Consider the following 16,007-nt stretch of genomic DNA (forward strand, 5'->3'; position numbering starts at 1 on the left):
GGGGAGTTTTTACCTGCCATTGTTTATGTAATAACTGCTCGGGGGTCATGTTCTGGGTATGGGTCTCTGGAAAGTGTCTAGAGACAACTCTGTTGTATTAGACGCTATATAAATAAAAAAAAAATTGAATTGAATTGAAAACAAACTAAGACACAAAAGGTTCCACATATTTCTGGAGGTTTGACATGTCAGGTAACAAAATAACAGATTTTGGTGATTATAAAATATAAAATAAATGCACATACATAAGTGGAAAATCGACTCTGTTACACTCACCCCCCTAGAATCACACAAAATTCTGGGTCATAACACAATCCACACCCACAAATACACTGGAAAACAAACACACAATAAAGAAGAATGAACCAGCTTAATAAGCTACCCACCTAAGGGATAAGAGAATCGGAGACTTGCTCGGTGCCAAGCAAGAACACACAATACTCCACAGACAAAGTGAGGTGCCCTATACACCACACACAAAGGCCAAATAATGTGGATGGGTGGAAAAAAATAAAAAATAAATAAATAAAAATGTGCTTCACACAGCAGCAAGGAACCACCAAACAAACCAAACAAACCAAACAAACAAAAACAGTGAGGTACTCACTGTTTTTCAGGCTGAGACAGCCTGAGACATACCAGAGCCGACATGATGAAAGGGCTCAGAAATGGGGCTCTGACTGCACTGGCTCACACATGAATAACAGGTCCCGAACTAGGTTAAACCCCCAGAATAGACTCAAGTTGTGCCATGGACTCAATCAGACGACACACTGGTCTAATGACTCTGCCAAACCGTGAGGTAAGTCGGCTATCAACATCTGATACCTGAGGTGGGTCGGGACGGTCAAATGTTGGTAGGGGGACAGGGAGAGCTGTCGGGGAATCAGCAGCAATGACAGGACCATCAGGATCAGACGAGGCCACCACAGGAGACGGTGGAGATGGCATACTGTCCGAGCCAGGGGGCTCATCAATGGACGACTGCTCGTGGACCCATGAGGCGGTACGGCCATCATCCCAGTCAACACTCGAGAGGGAATCAGCAAGGGATGGCTCAATCGTTGCAGCTGCAGTCCCCAATCCAGACATCTTAGTCTCATGCCTATCGGATGTAGGAGGAGCATTAACCACACCAAAGGCAGGCGTGGACACAGGAGCAGCATCACCATCATCATCATCCAAAGCTTCATCCAAGGGCAGGAAGTTGACCTGGAGCAGCAAGTTCCGGTGAACAACACGTTCATTTCCTTCCTGATCCCTGATACGGTAGATATGTAGGGCAGGTTTTGAAGCCACCACAGTGTAGACAACATGCGCCCACTTGTCAGAAAGTTTGCACTTCCCTTTTACGCCCTTATTTGCCAGCAGCACCTGGTCACCGAGAGACAGAGGCTGACCCTTGGCCCGTTTGTTGTACTGGGCACTCTGATGTTCCTGTTCAGCTGCACAATTCTTCTGAGCCAGTGCCATAGCACAGTGCAGGTCTTCCAAAAGTGATTTCACGTAGGCATCATAGTCAGACACAGTCACATCATGGAGAACATTTTTGAAGAGAAGGTCGACTGCCAGCCTAGGGACCCTCCCAAACATCAAGTAGAAAGGCGCAAACCTGGTGGTCTCATGAGCAGTGCAGTTGTACACAAAGGTCATAGTCTGGATCATCTGTGGCCATTTCTGCTTTGAACGAATGGGTAAAGATCTCAACATATTCCCCAGAGTGCGGTTAAACCTCTCAGTACCCCCGTTCCCCATAGGATGGTAAAGCGATGTATGTGACTTCTCAACTCCTGATAACTTCAAAAGCTCTGCGATCAGCTCACTTTCAAAGTTCGCTCCCTGGTCGGAGTGGAGGCGCTGAGGGAAACCATAGACACAGAAAAAATTGTCCCACAGTTTTTTGGCTACCTTTTTGGCAGTTTGATCCTGACAGGGAAAAGCATGTGCCAGCTTAGTGAAGTGATCAGTGATCACGAGAACATCCACAGACTTGTTGTTTTTGTCTTCAGCTGACCAAAAATCGATACACACGAGCTCCAGAGGAGCAGAGGTCTTAATACTCTCCAGTGGGGCCCTTGCGGAAGGTTCAGGAGTCTTGCTGAGAACACATCTGAGGCAGCTTTTCACATGATTGCGGACATCCTTCTCCATGTCATACCAAAAGAAGCGCTGGCGAGCAAGAGAAAGTGTGCGGGGCTGACCTTGATGGCCAGCCTGGTTATGAACACCAGTCAACGCATCTGCCTTCAGGGACTCAGGTACAACAAACTGGAACTTTTTCTGTTTCGTTAAGGAGTCTTTTGTGACTCTATAGAGGATACCATTCAGGAGTGCCAGTCTATCCCACTGCTTAAGGACTCTCATGGCTGGCTGACTTTCATTGCAGCGTTCACGCCTGGAAGGTCTGCGTTTCCTATCAACATAGTGAATGACCCTCGAGGTAACTGGATCCTGTTGCTGGTGTGACTGGAGGTCAGCAAGAGACAAGGCGTGCAATGTGTCCTGGCCAGATGTTGCCAAGGTAGTGAGGTGGTCAGCAAGAGAGGCTGCCCGCTGTCTAGGGGCAGAGTCCCACTCATCTAAAGAGGAGAGAATAGAGGAGACGTCATCTGCGGACAGTGAACCCCACGTGGCAGCAGAGGAAGAGAGACCCTCCAGTGACTGTGGCTGGCAGGTGAGGCGGAATGAGTCCTGCACACAACCATCATTGACATCACAGACCTGTTCCAGCAGCTCAGAGTAAGGCTCACGCAACAGCCGTTCCCTCAAAGGTTTCACAAACGGGTCCCTACTGAGGGCATCTGCCACCACATTCAACCTGCCAGGAATGTGTTTGATCTCAAATGAATATGGAGCCAGCTTAGAGACCCAACGCTGCTTGCAGGCATCAAGCTTTGGTTTAGTCAAGATGTAGGTGAGGGGATTGTTGTCTGACCATACAGTGAACTTGTGGCCCTTGAGCCAGTGGCTGAACTTATCGCAAACTGCCCACTTGAGAGCGAGGAACTCGAGCCTGTGAGCAGGATAGTTGGCTTGACTGCGACTGAGGGATTTGCTTGCAAAAGCGATGGGTCTTGCTTTCTCCTCACCGGCACCTGGGACAGGACAGCACCCAGACCATCAAGGGAAGCGTCGGTGGAGAGGACGAAAGGCCTATCAAAGTCTGGATGCGCCAGCACCACACTAGTGAGGAGCGCACTTTTCAAATCCTCAAACGCTTTCTCACAGACAGGAGTCCAATCTTGAGGAGTTAGCTCTCGGAAGGTACCGGCTCTTCGCCGACCAAAGGAGCCCTTAGCCTTCCTTTTCTGACCCGCGGTCAAGGAATAGAGTGGCTTCGCGATGGAAGAGCAGCCAGGAATGAAGTGCTGGTAATATAGCACCATCCCAAGGAAGGATTTGACCTTTCGCTGAGAGGGAGTGCAGCTGTCATCACTCATGAGGTCCTCCTTCCTGAAAGACGAGATCACCTTCACCTTCTCCTGGTCGACTGAGACACCACTGCTGTCCACCATGTGGCCAAGAAACTTCACTGATCTGCGAAGGAAGTGGCACTTCTTCTGCGCTAGCTTCAGATTGTTGTTTCTGAGACGTGAGAAGACCATCTCCAGCCGTTTCCGGGCTTCCTCCTCAGATGGAGCAAAGACAAGGTGCATCCTTGACAAAGATGCTCATCATCATCCGCATAAAGGATGCAGGACTGTTGCACAGGCCCTGGGGAAGTCTGTTATATTCGTACAGGCCTAAGGGTGTCGTAAAGGCCGTGTACCGCCTGTCAGACTCATGGAGGGGGATGTTGTAGAATCCCGATGTGAGATCCATGGTGCTGAAAAAGGCGTTTCCACCAAAGGCGGCAAGGCAGTCAGCCTGATGAGGCAGCGGGTGAGCATCCTTGACGGTCTTGGCATTAAGCCAACGAAAGTCGGTGCAGATTCTCAAATCACCTGACTTCTTCCACACCAGGACCAACGGCGAAGCATATTCACTAACAGACTTGGTAATGATGGCTCTCAACTCCATCTCAGACAGCACCTCTCTCAGTTTATGGTAGTGTGCTGGAGGGACGCGCCAATAAGGTAGCCGGAAGGGATGATCATCGGCAAGGTGAATGCGGTGGACGAACTTCTTCGCCTCCCCACAATCCAGCTTGTCCTTGGAGAAGATATCCTGGTAAGTGAACACAAGGTCAGCCAGCGACTGTTTCCACTCAGCGGATACTTCACACCCTTCAAGGTCAATGTCTGACAACCCACAGTCCTTAAGCCGCTGAAAGGAAGCAGAGGTGGTATCTGAGTCTAGGACAGGGTCAGCTGCATGACCATCCTGTGGCCTACTCACCCCCTGAGAGAGAGGGAAGTCTTCCACAGCGACACAAGGAAAGACATCTGCCACTATTGCATTGTGACGCAGTGTCAAGGGGCTCTTGGTTGGGTTAAGGATCTTCATTGGAACCCAACGGTCACCCCACATGGGTGCCACAATCCGCCCAACAATGATGTTTTTGGGGGCTGAACGGGAGGAAGTGGGCTCCACCATGATAGCGCTTCCAGGAGACACGGGGGTATTACTGGGCAACTTTCCCCAGACCAGATACTCTGCCTGAGGTGCAAGAGTGATAGCCTGCCGCAGCCTAACGGTGCCAACCTTATCAGGCAGGTCAGGACCAGCCCAACGGGTCATGCAACTGAGTAACTGCAGAAATTGCTCACACTCTGGGTCAGAAGTCTTGGAGCGGATGAGCTCCCAGTATTTCTCATCAGACTTCATCTGCTGTATCATGGGCCTGATAATGTTGCTTCCAATAATAAGCTCGTCTCTCTGTCCTGGAACAAGCAAAGTAGGCACAATGAATCTAGATCCATAAACCTCAATGTCCAGGTCATAGATACATCTAGGTTGCATTGTAAGGCCACCACAGCCAACAAGAACCACCCTCTCAGGCACAGGCTGAGGACTTGGGAGGACACCAGCAGCTCTAAGCTTGGACTCTGCCTCCACACTGAGCGTGCATGACATGCTCCCTGAGTCAAGCATCCCCCTCAAGGTAGACTGGCCCCCGACTGACACTGGGGCATAAAACAAATCACTAGCCCCCTCTACTCTATGTGAGCCCACAACAATTACTGTTTTGTCATCAGCAAGGTTACTACAGCAGTTCACATATATCGACTGCAAGTCCTGTTCTTCACCGAGGGTGTCACTAGCACCGCCCATGTTACCCCTCTCACTACACGGGCGGGCTAGTTTAAATCAGCATTGGAGGGAGAAGGGGGTGGCATGGCTGATGGATTGGGAGCCTGTGGGCATTCATGCCTCATATGACCAGGGTTGAAGCAGTTGAAGCAGTTGAGGCATAGTCGGTACAGTCTGCAGTGTGCATGGGTTGAGTGATCCTTGGAGCCACAAACTCTGCACGCAAAGGACTCAGAACCCTGCTGGTTAAGGGACCGACCAGCCTGACGGTGGCCTGGCTGACGGTTGACTTGCTGGCGGTTGCCGGGCATTTGACTGGTTGTCAGCGAAGCATTGCACAAAGACAGAACTTTGTCAAACATAGCCACAACCTGTTGAACACCAGAGTCTGTGGCTGGTTGGGTCATGGCAGGTGGAGCTTGGTCAGAGACAGCAGCAGGAGGAAGGACACGGGAGCGGGTCTGGAGAAGCTGACCCTCCCATTAGCTGATCCAAACTGACTGTACGCCAGGGTAGAAGCAGGCAGAGAGCTAAGAGAGGGCTTTTGTAGGCCCGCCGCTGAGACAGCCTGAGACATACCAGAGCCGACATGATGAAAGGGCTCAGACATGGGGCTCTGACTACAAGATGAAAAACCCACTGCGTGTCGGGAGTGGGCCGCTGCCCTCACATTTCTCATGTGACTATCTAGACGCTCCTGAACCTCAGCTGTGGTCCAATGCTCCGGTGCCTTCAGCTGGAATGACATGGCGAGGCTGGGGTCAGGACAGTGATTAATAAACATCATGACCACTTCAGTACTGGGGTCCTCCACAGATCTACCCCGCCTCCGGAGACACTCATCAGCAGCATCAATGGATTTGTTGAGACGAATCCAATAATCCATAGCACTCTCATTAGTACGAGGGATGGTGCTATAGAAGTCTTTCATGGGCAAAACTGAATATGAAAGCTCACTAAAGTTACCTTTCTATATGTCAAACACAGCCGTGGGACGGTCAGTCACACTCAGTTCAGGGCGGCTGCGGAGCGACACCTTCACCACATCCCTAGCTCTGCCTGTCGGTCTCGACATGATCAGGTCAAACATCTCAGCAGGACTGTCACATTTAACCCTATTCAGGTAACATCTCATCATGTCCTCCCATTCATGGACAGAGAATGCATCGGCTCGGTCACCCCTGAAGTAAGGTGGTGCTTTGATGTCAGAATGCACAACAACCTTCAACTGTGACAAGTCATCATGACTGGGCAGCTGACTCATAGGAGACTGAGGCTGGATGGTGCTAGGCTGGCACATAGTGTTAATACTAGCAGATATATTATCTCCAATCTGTTTAGCCAAATCTGCAATCAAAACACTAAAGGTCTCAACAGATATGACCTGTGTGGGCTTGGGGTCTGGCTGGGAAATTGGCGTGGAGCTAGCAGTGGGTGCTAACGGTGGGTCAATAACCGATTGATCGACCGTGGAGCTATAAACACCCGGAGGTACAAACCTACCATTTATCAGCCGGCCCCTCCCTATCCCAAATGTGACATCCTGCCTGCAACCAGCCATACCATGAACCTCAAAAGTATCTCCCTCTGCCATAACTGAACGAAAAGCAATAATGGCAGAAGCAAGACAAACAAACAAAAAAAAATAAATAAATAAATAAAGGAATAAAAAAAAAATACCTTAAAATCAAGGTACAATAAACAGTCAAGTACAATTCAACAGTATGAGCCACCAAAAAAAAGAGAAAGAAAAAAAAAATTCACTCGCTTATCGAGCAGAATAACAAAAACTACAAGGCAACTAAAATCACATGTACATGACTACTCATGAGGGACAATGAAAAAAAGAAAAACGTTGCAGAGCTGAAGTAAAAATAAATATGTCCACAATGTTGCTCACATTAGGACATTAACTCTTCAAAATCCCATAACAGTCAACTTTTATAAAGCTCCTCAATGACTAACTTGTCCCTTTAATGCACTGGCTGGCTGCTACAGATAAACCAGCAGAAACCGACATGAAATAAAAACATTAGACGAACATTTTAAAATAAACCACACTCTTAAACGGTACTCAAACGCCTCATCAATCCTCCGATTGCCCAACACACCTGCGCGCGCACTCGGGAGCGCGCGAAATTCCCTGAATCTGCAGCGCGGGAAGATGAAGGCGGAGCAGGTGTCAGCAGCTGCAGCGCGGGGAGGATGGAGGAGGTGTCAGGTTTCAGCAGCGGCACCCCGGGGATCAGACGAGCGCTGATCGGGGATACAACGGGTCGGACGGCACCAAGTGTAACCGGTGCAATCCTTAGTGGTGTGCGTTGTGTTTTTTTAACAGGCGGGACTCAGACCAGCAGGACTCTTTTGGAGGCAATCTCCATTTATTTCCTGACAAGGAAAGACAGAAGACAGAAATGTCCGTAGGGGGACAACAAACTAAGACACAAAAGGTTCCACATATTTCTGGAGGCTTGACATGTCAGGTAACAAAATAACAGATTTTGGTGATTATAAAATATAAAATAAATGCACATACATACCGTATTTTCGCACCCTCAGTTTTGTGTGTCATTTTTGGTTTTAAAATACACATACGGCGCACCGACCCAAAAGGCGCCGTCTACACGCGCTGCAAAACACACACGCGCTAAAAATACAGCGGAAGCAAAACTTAGTTTGATATTTTATTTCACTTTTCACATCAATCAAACCCTTCAAAGGTTCATATTCTGTTTCTGCATTAAAGAATTTAAAAAAACCACCGGGTTGCTGCACATAAACCTGTCTCAGCCACTGATCATCTCCTCATCCATCCAGCCCTTTTCATTTCACTCTGGCTGGAAAAGTCTCTTTAGGGAACGCTTTTCTTTTAAAAATCACCATCGGCGGCAGTTTCTGTCCATCAGCGTGGCAGGCCAGCACAAGATTAAATAAACTTTTCATACCCCGTTGTGCTGCGGATCCCGACCGCGGCGGTCCCGGGTCCTGCTCCCCGTCTGCTCCCTCGCGCTGGACCGGGTCCGCTCCCCGTCTGCTCCCCCGCGCTGGTCCCGCGTCCCGGGACCCTCGCGCTGGACCCGCTCACACACACGCGCTGTCGGGGAGCCGGTACCGGGTTGTATCCGACACCGCTAATTCAGCTGCGCCAGTCCGAATTTCCAGACCTGTCTCAGCTTCTTGATCATCATCATCCCTTCATCCAGCCCCCCCTTTTCATTCGCCCTTATAATGACTCCGGCTGGAAACGTCTTATGCAAAGTTTTTCTTTTAAAAATCCCCATACAGTTTCTGTCCATCAGCTGCGCCAGGCAAGCGCCACATAAACCAGTAAGTGTGTGTGTCGCGCCGCGAACACACACCCGTGCATGTCGGGATCCGGTATCGGGTTTGTAACCGACAGATTTGGCGGCAAATTTCGGAGGGTGAAGCTGATCCAACCTAAGACAGACCCCAGAAATCTCTGCTCGTAAAGCGGCCAGGAACCAGGTCGATCGGACCCCGCTTTGGGAACCAGGAAGTCAGGAGGAGCAGCGCCCATCACCGCGGCTTTAACCGGGGAAAGTGACCGGTTCCGACCGGCCGGGACCGGAGGAGCCCACATGGACTTGTAGTAGGGGCTCCCGGGGAAAGAGCACCGGCATTTCAGCCGGATCTGCAGCGGGGAACCGGCGATCGGACCCGCAACCCCACGGCAGGTGCTTCCTCGGTTCCGACATGCAAAACACACGCGCAGCAGAACAAGTGTGCTTATTTAAATAGAGCGGAGCAAAACTTAGTTTGATTGTATTTTATTTCACTTTACACATCAAGCAAATCCTTAAAAGTTTTCATCATCTGTTTCGCATTAAAGGGGACCTATTATGAAAAACACGTTTTTTCTTGTTTTAACATATATAAAGTGGTCTCCCCTAACCCTGCCAGCACAGGGGAGACAAAATACCATGAATTTCTGCAGGGTCTCTGACCCCCGCCGGACAGAGTCCCCCAGTGTCACGTGGTTTTTTTTGAGCCGATTAAAATCTGCTCCCGTCGTGACGTCACGACGGGAGCAGATTTCCAGAGGTTCGGCCTCCGCTGCTGAAACCACGCCCACAACCAGCTCTCTCCGCTGCTGGAGCGGTCCTTCCTTCAGCCAGTCGGACGCGGCGCAGCGGCGGAGCGGATCCGGGTTAAATCATCCAGGTTCCCGGGTGGTTTGGGAGCTGGGTCCTTGGGGGTCTGTCCCAGGGTGGACCAGCTTCACCCTCCGAAATTTTCAGGCAAATCTGTCGGTTTGATCCCCGGTAACCGACGATGCGCCGGGGATGCGCTCCGGAGCGGATCTGTGCGCCGGCCGTGTGGTTGCAGCGCCCGTCGCGCAGCATCCGCCGGGTAGATCCGGCTGAAATTCCGCTGGTCGGTCCCCGGGAGTCCCTGCTATCAGTCCAGGCCGGTTCCTGCGGTCCCGGCCGGTCGGAACCGGTTAGATTCCCCCGTTAAAGCCGCGGTGATGCGCGCTGCTCCAGCAGCGCTGCTCCCGGGCGCCCGGCGTGGCTCCGGGGCCAGCGTTCAGCATCCGCCGGGTAGATCCGGCTTAAATAGTGCATAAATGTTATTTATATACAACTCATATTTTAATTTTTTAACAATAAAGTTTCCATTTGTGAAAATTCAGTGTTGTGATAATTTACAGGCTCGGGCTGCTCTGGCGGAGCAAGGTTTATTCTCCTCCCCTGCTACACGTCATTCAGGGAGCCAATCAGCGCAGAGCCTCATTATCATACCCCCCCCTTCCCTAAAAATGAGGTGCAAAAAAAAAAAAAATGTGCGCCTTATGGTCGCGAAAATACAGTAAGTGGAAAATCGACTCTGTTACATAAACATATGTGTATGTATAAATATATATATATATATATATATATATATATATATATATATATATATATATATATATATATATATATATATATATGTATATATATATATATATATATATATATACCCATATAATATATATATATATACATATATATATATATATGGGTTCGTATGTGTATATATAAATATTCATAAAATAAATATATGTGACATATTAAAAAATATATCATATGTATTTTATATCAAAATATGCTTTAGGTTATTACCAGCATGCTATTAACCATTAATATATGTGCACACATTAATATAAAGTGAATATAAAAAATATAAAAAAGAAAAAATACTTGTTTTTAATTTATACTGGATCTCTTGTCCGTTATTCCCTTCCTAATATTTTAGTCTAGTTTTTTATTTTTTGATGAAATTGACAGTATATTTAGCCTTGGGTTTTGTCATCATAGGTTAGTTTTCATTTAGTTTTCTCCAGTGAAAAATGTCGACAAACACTTTTGGTCTTAGTTTTAGTCGACGACAACAACACTGTTTTGACTGCAGCAGCGGGTGTTTTATTTTCTTGAGTCTACATGCAGCAAAGTTAGTACACAAGAATTATCTTCGTGTTACTGTAGCTGCATGGCAAACATGTAATGTCAACGCAACATGAATCTCTTATGCCTATACTTTTAGATGCCTTGACTCAAGTCCCACAAGCGTTCACAGGCAGCCAAGAAGAGAATGGTGGAGAGGGCTGATGTGAATACTGAGACCCAGCATACATTGGTCATTAGTCTACACAGTTGTTTGGTTCATTAGTTGATGTATATTATGAATCTTTTAAACTGTAGACTCTAGTAAACTGGATCTGCATTGGCTCTGTACTTGAACTGCTATTGTTTGGCTGGTGTTCAAGTGGTTATAAGTAATTTCAATCAAGCTTGTTCTGGGGCAAAATATGGCTTTTTTGCACATAGAAATCACATAGGGAACAGAATTTCAATTCAATTCAATTCAAATTTATTTATATAGCATCTAATACAACAAAAGTTGTCTGACGCGTTCCAGAGATCCAGAACAACAACCGCAGGCAGGTGGAAGCAGCAGCGGGATGACCGGGGGTGGGGACCGCAGGCCAGCAGCAGCTCCTGAAGCTCCGGCCCAATCAGCAAGTCCCAGGTTGGGGTGCAGGGTCGGGGGAAGGTTGAGAAGGGGCAGGGCAGAAGGCAGAAGCAGAAAGCTACAGAATCCTCAGTGTAGTTTTATTTGTGAGTACATTTTATTCTGTTTATTTATTTTGTTGCAGGAGTTGTCAACAGCACGTGTTGCAGTCTCCTCAAAGAAATCACCTGCCAAGAACGCCTTTGCCAAGGAGGAAGGTCCATCCATCCAGGCTCAGAGTGAAGTTGATCAGGTGCGTGCGTGCACGCATGTGTGTGTGCGTGCATGTGCATGTGTGTATGCGTGTGTGTGTGTGTGTGCCATCCATGCACATGTGCATGTATGCCTGAGCAAAGGTGGTATACTGTAGGTGTAAACACTGATAGGACAACCGTGCGTGCACATGTTTTTATATTTTTGTAGGTGGAGTCAAGAGCAAGTGTTGCAGCACATTCAAGTCAATCAACTTCCTGTCAAGACTGTGCAAAGGTGAATGGTCCAACCCAAGCTCACAGTGAAGTTGATCAGAATTCCTCCATCTGCTCAATAAAAGTACAGGCAGGTGTTGTAGCTGAGACTGATGTCAGAGTAGAACCATTGATTCCTGCTGATACAAATGCATTGATTGCTTGTAGTGTTGTAGCTGCCATCAAACATGTCATTGCTCCTGTGTTAGAGATAGAGATAGAGATGATAGAGATGTCGATGACATATGTGAAGAAGGGCGCGCTTTGGCTGTGTACATAGCTCAGCAAAGTGAGATGATTGATGCTAAACAAAGAAAGTTGTGTAAGCTGGTTAAACAGCAAAGTGTTTTTGGCAGGAACTGGGAAGTACTTATTGGATTTTGGGCCATTTGAAGAAGAACCTGAAATGTACGAAAAGCTGCAAGAAAATCTGTTGAGAGATGGAATGTGCCTGTTGAACCTCCATGATTCAGTTACTGCCATTCTATTTCACAACAATTATTAAGTGTTAGTTGATTGTGGCACACGCGATGCATCTGGGATGACGTCCACCATTGGCACATCTGTGGCTGTTTTCAACACATGCCTTAATGACCTGATGCTTCATATAAATAACCTAAAGAAGTCTTTAAATGCACAGTGGTATGCCATCAGTGGCATGTCTGTGAAGACAGGTCAACATCATCCAAGCAATTATTTTGAGAGTGTTGGTGCTACACACCTTTTACCTTTTGGGGAAAAAGTGAATGATGTAAAAAGAAAAGACTCCAACTTATGCCATAAGGTTGTACGTTCAAAAATTAAGTCTATAAATCATCTACAGACTAGTGAAACAACAAATTTGGGATTGGATTCACCACTGGGATGTACATTTGCATCACCACCTAGGAATGAGAGGGGAGGTACAAAGCGTCAGATTCCAGAGGGAACTGAACTGAAATCTAAGAAAAAGACACAAAAAACAAAACACATCGAGGTTACTCACGTTAATTCAGATGTTATATTTGTTAGTGATGCATCTTCTAAAACGCTGCAGTTTGATTCAATTTGCAAAGAAACTGTACAAGCTATATATACCCAGTTAAATGTGGAGTATTTAAAAGTAGATGCACCAATGCCTATAGATACAGAAGATGATATGTTAGGATTGGGAAAGAGAACATTGTTGCTGATGGAAACTGCTTCTTTGGAGCATTATCCCAAGCTGTGCGTGGCAAACAGACTAACCACAGGAAAATCAGACTTGCTGTTGTTAAACAGCTGGAAAAGGAATCTTTTGGGATATGATACAATTTTGAGAAGTGAATACTCTTCAATGTCAGAGTACATTAAAGCAGCACAATGTAACTTTCAGCTTTTGTTGAGTTTGGCAGCTCCTTTGGACAAAAGCGGTAGTGCTTTACCAGTAGTGTGGAAGGGTTCCTACCATGTACCTCCAAGTTACATAGTGCCAGTGAAGGCGATACAGACCCCTCAGACCATGACGGAGGTGTCATTAAACCTGTTGGAAGTTGATGTACCATCACAATGACTCTGGAAATATTATATTAAGGTGTAAAAGTTACATAGTGCTACTTTAACACATTCTAAAATGTGAAATGTTGGCAGTTGGGCAACTGAAGTGGAAATTAAAGCTGCTGCAGATTGTTTAGGAGTAAATATATTTACATACTATGATGGCCGCTGGCTCGAATATAGTTGCAGAAATTGTGTTTGTCAATTTAGGGTATCTATTTGGAAAATTTAAATGGTAACTGTAGCCGACTCGTGCTACTAGGGGTAACCGGACAGGAATGAGGACACGTGGGTTGGCGGAGAAATGGTCGACTTTATTGGTCACCAGACACGCACATGCACCGGCACACTCCGCAGCCGTCGTCTCACAATCCGGCAGCTCCGTGTCGTCCTCCTCCGTCTCCAGGGCCTGCACACTACTGGAGTACACAGAGATTGATTAGACACACCTTTGCACCATCAGTTGTTCCAGCCGCATCACCTGTGCGCTACTCCCCCGCAGACCACGCCCCAATCCTGCACCCGGCCACAGTCTGGCTCGTCAACATCATTCCATTTCTCTTGAGGGCTGGTTGACAAACCTGCCTGACTGGTACTGGCACCAACGGCTCTTTCTCTTCTTCCTCCCCTTCTTCTCCTCTGCCTTTTGATTTTCTGGTGCTTGCAGAACCTGTCTGGACAGTTGGAGGACGAGGCTCCTCACCTGATGAGCTACTATCCTCTCTACGTGAGTGCTTGCTGACTGGGGTAGAAACATCTGGCTCTCAATCCACATCTGAATCCTCAGATGATGCCTATTATGTGAAAACAAAGAAATCACAGTCATTTACTAAACTTTCCATCTTTTCATTCCTTCCATCATTGTTTGCACAATGAAACACTACAACGTACAACACATAAGTTGTACGTATTATAAGTCATTATATAATCAAATACTTATCAAGAGCAATGTCTTCTCCTTGCGCAAACACGTCCTCTGCACAGGAGTCAACAGACAACATTTCGCTCTCGTAAAAAAAAACAAAAAACATTTCGCTCTCGTCCTCTGATATCTCGTCTCCCAACTCATCACTTTCACGTCGACGGAAACAGAACTCCAGCACTTAGAAATAGAAATAGAAATAGAATAGAAAGCCTTTATTATCATTATAATGTTACAATGAGATTAGGCAGCGGCTCCGTAAAAGTGCACACATGTAAAAACTATGTAAACTAGTTAAGACTGTAAACAACAAAATGGGAAACATTAAACATAATGACGACGGCGTCGGCGTCAGCCCCAGCTAGCCGCTGTTCCGGCGGTTGCCTTGGGCGCATCGTCGGTGGTGGTCCCGGACTTATCAGCCCCCTGCTCCGGTGATGGTCCCGGCTCCCCCGCAGCCAGCACCAGAGCTCAGTTACCACAGTCACACAACCTGAAGTCTCCCACCTGGTTCTACCATCTCTAAAGCTGAGAGTGGTAGGAAAATGCAGCGTGAGTAGTTGATCCAGGTCGTCCTGAAAAAGAGGAACTTGTTCTGAGTAAAATGGAGATCATGAAGCACTACACTCAGGTTTCATATTTTACTCTGGCCGCTTACTTTGATACCGAGAATTTTAAATACTTATTGTTTATGATTATTGTGATTTTATATGCATTCATCATCTGTGCTAACATTCTGCTCAATGTGGTCATCTGCTGTAACCAAAGTCTCCATGAACCCATGTACATGTTCCTGGTCAGCCTGTTTGTGAACGAGCTGTATGGCAGCACCGGCTTGTTTCCTCTGCTGCTGGTACAGATTTTGTCTGACGTTCACACCGTTTCTGTTCCCCTGTGTTTCCTGCAAGTCTTTTGTGTTCATACTTATGGAAGTGTTGAATTTACTAACTTAGCTGTCATGTCTTATGACAGATATGCAGCCATCTGTTTTCCTCTGCACTACAGCACACTGATGACAGTGAAGAAAGTTGCTCTTCTAGTTGCAGCTGCTTGGTTAACAGTTTTTCTTTTAATAGGTATCATGACATATTTGAGTTTCTCTTTGCAGTTCTGTGGGAACGTCATTGACAAAGTTTACTGTGTTAACTACTCTCTGGTGAAACTTGCTTGCTCTGACACCAAAGTAAATAACATTTTTGGACTCATTGTAACTGCTTTCATTATCTGTGCTTCAGTTATTTTCATCCTTTACAGCTACATGAGGATCCTAAAAGTGTGTTATTGTGGCTCCAAAGAGACCCGACAGAAAGCCGCACCTGCACACCTCACCTGGCGTCTCTGATCAACTTCTCCGTTGGTATTTTCTTTGAAGTCTTACAGAGCAGGTTTGACATGAGCAGAGTTCCCAACATGCTGCAAATCTTTCTGTCCGTGTACTTGCTGATGTGTCAACCTCTCTTTAACCCCGTACTGTACGGCCTGAAAATGTCCAAAATACGTAACCTATGTAAAAGCCTGATTTCTGTTAAAATGATCAAAATAGTTAAGTAGTTCCAACTAGTTAATCATGCTTTTGACTAATCAAACTCCATGTTATGTGAAGTAAACACATACGCAAACAGCTATTTGTCTTCAACCCTCATTTCTTTGCTGCGAGTGAAGTCCATGAAATAAAGGCCATGTTTGTGATCACAAGTGCTCAAAATTAAGAACTGTGGACATAAATAATGACTTTTTCATGAACTTAGATGGTCTTGTAGCTCCACGTGAGTTTATTGAATGTTAGAAAGTGTCTTACTGTCACAACTATGCTTTGTATAATCCCAAATGTGTGGTGTCATGTCCATTCTTTAGTCCTGATATCCTGTGATGTGTGTTGGGAGTTGAGCTGCTACGTT

General features: G+C 46.7%; 1 pseudogene; it reads left to right on the plus strand.

Annotated features, from left to right (window-relative positions):
* The first annotated feature begins 14,704 nt into the window (after window positions 1-14,704).
* LOC133442602 (olfactory receptor 11A1-like) lies at window positions 14,705-15,660 on the plus strand (annotated as a pseudogene).
* The last annotated feature ends 347 nt before the right edge of the window (window positions 15,661-16,007 follow it).

The sequence above is a fragment of the Cololabis saira genome, chromosome 4, assembly GCF_033807715.1.
Source record: "Cololabis saira isolate AMF1-May2022 chromosome 4, fColSai1.1, whole genome shotgun sequence".
Lineage (NCBI taxonomy): Eukaryota > Metazoa > Chordata > Actinopteri > Beloniformes > Belonidae > Cololabis > Cololabis saira.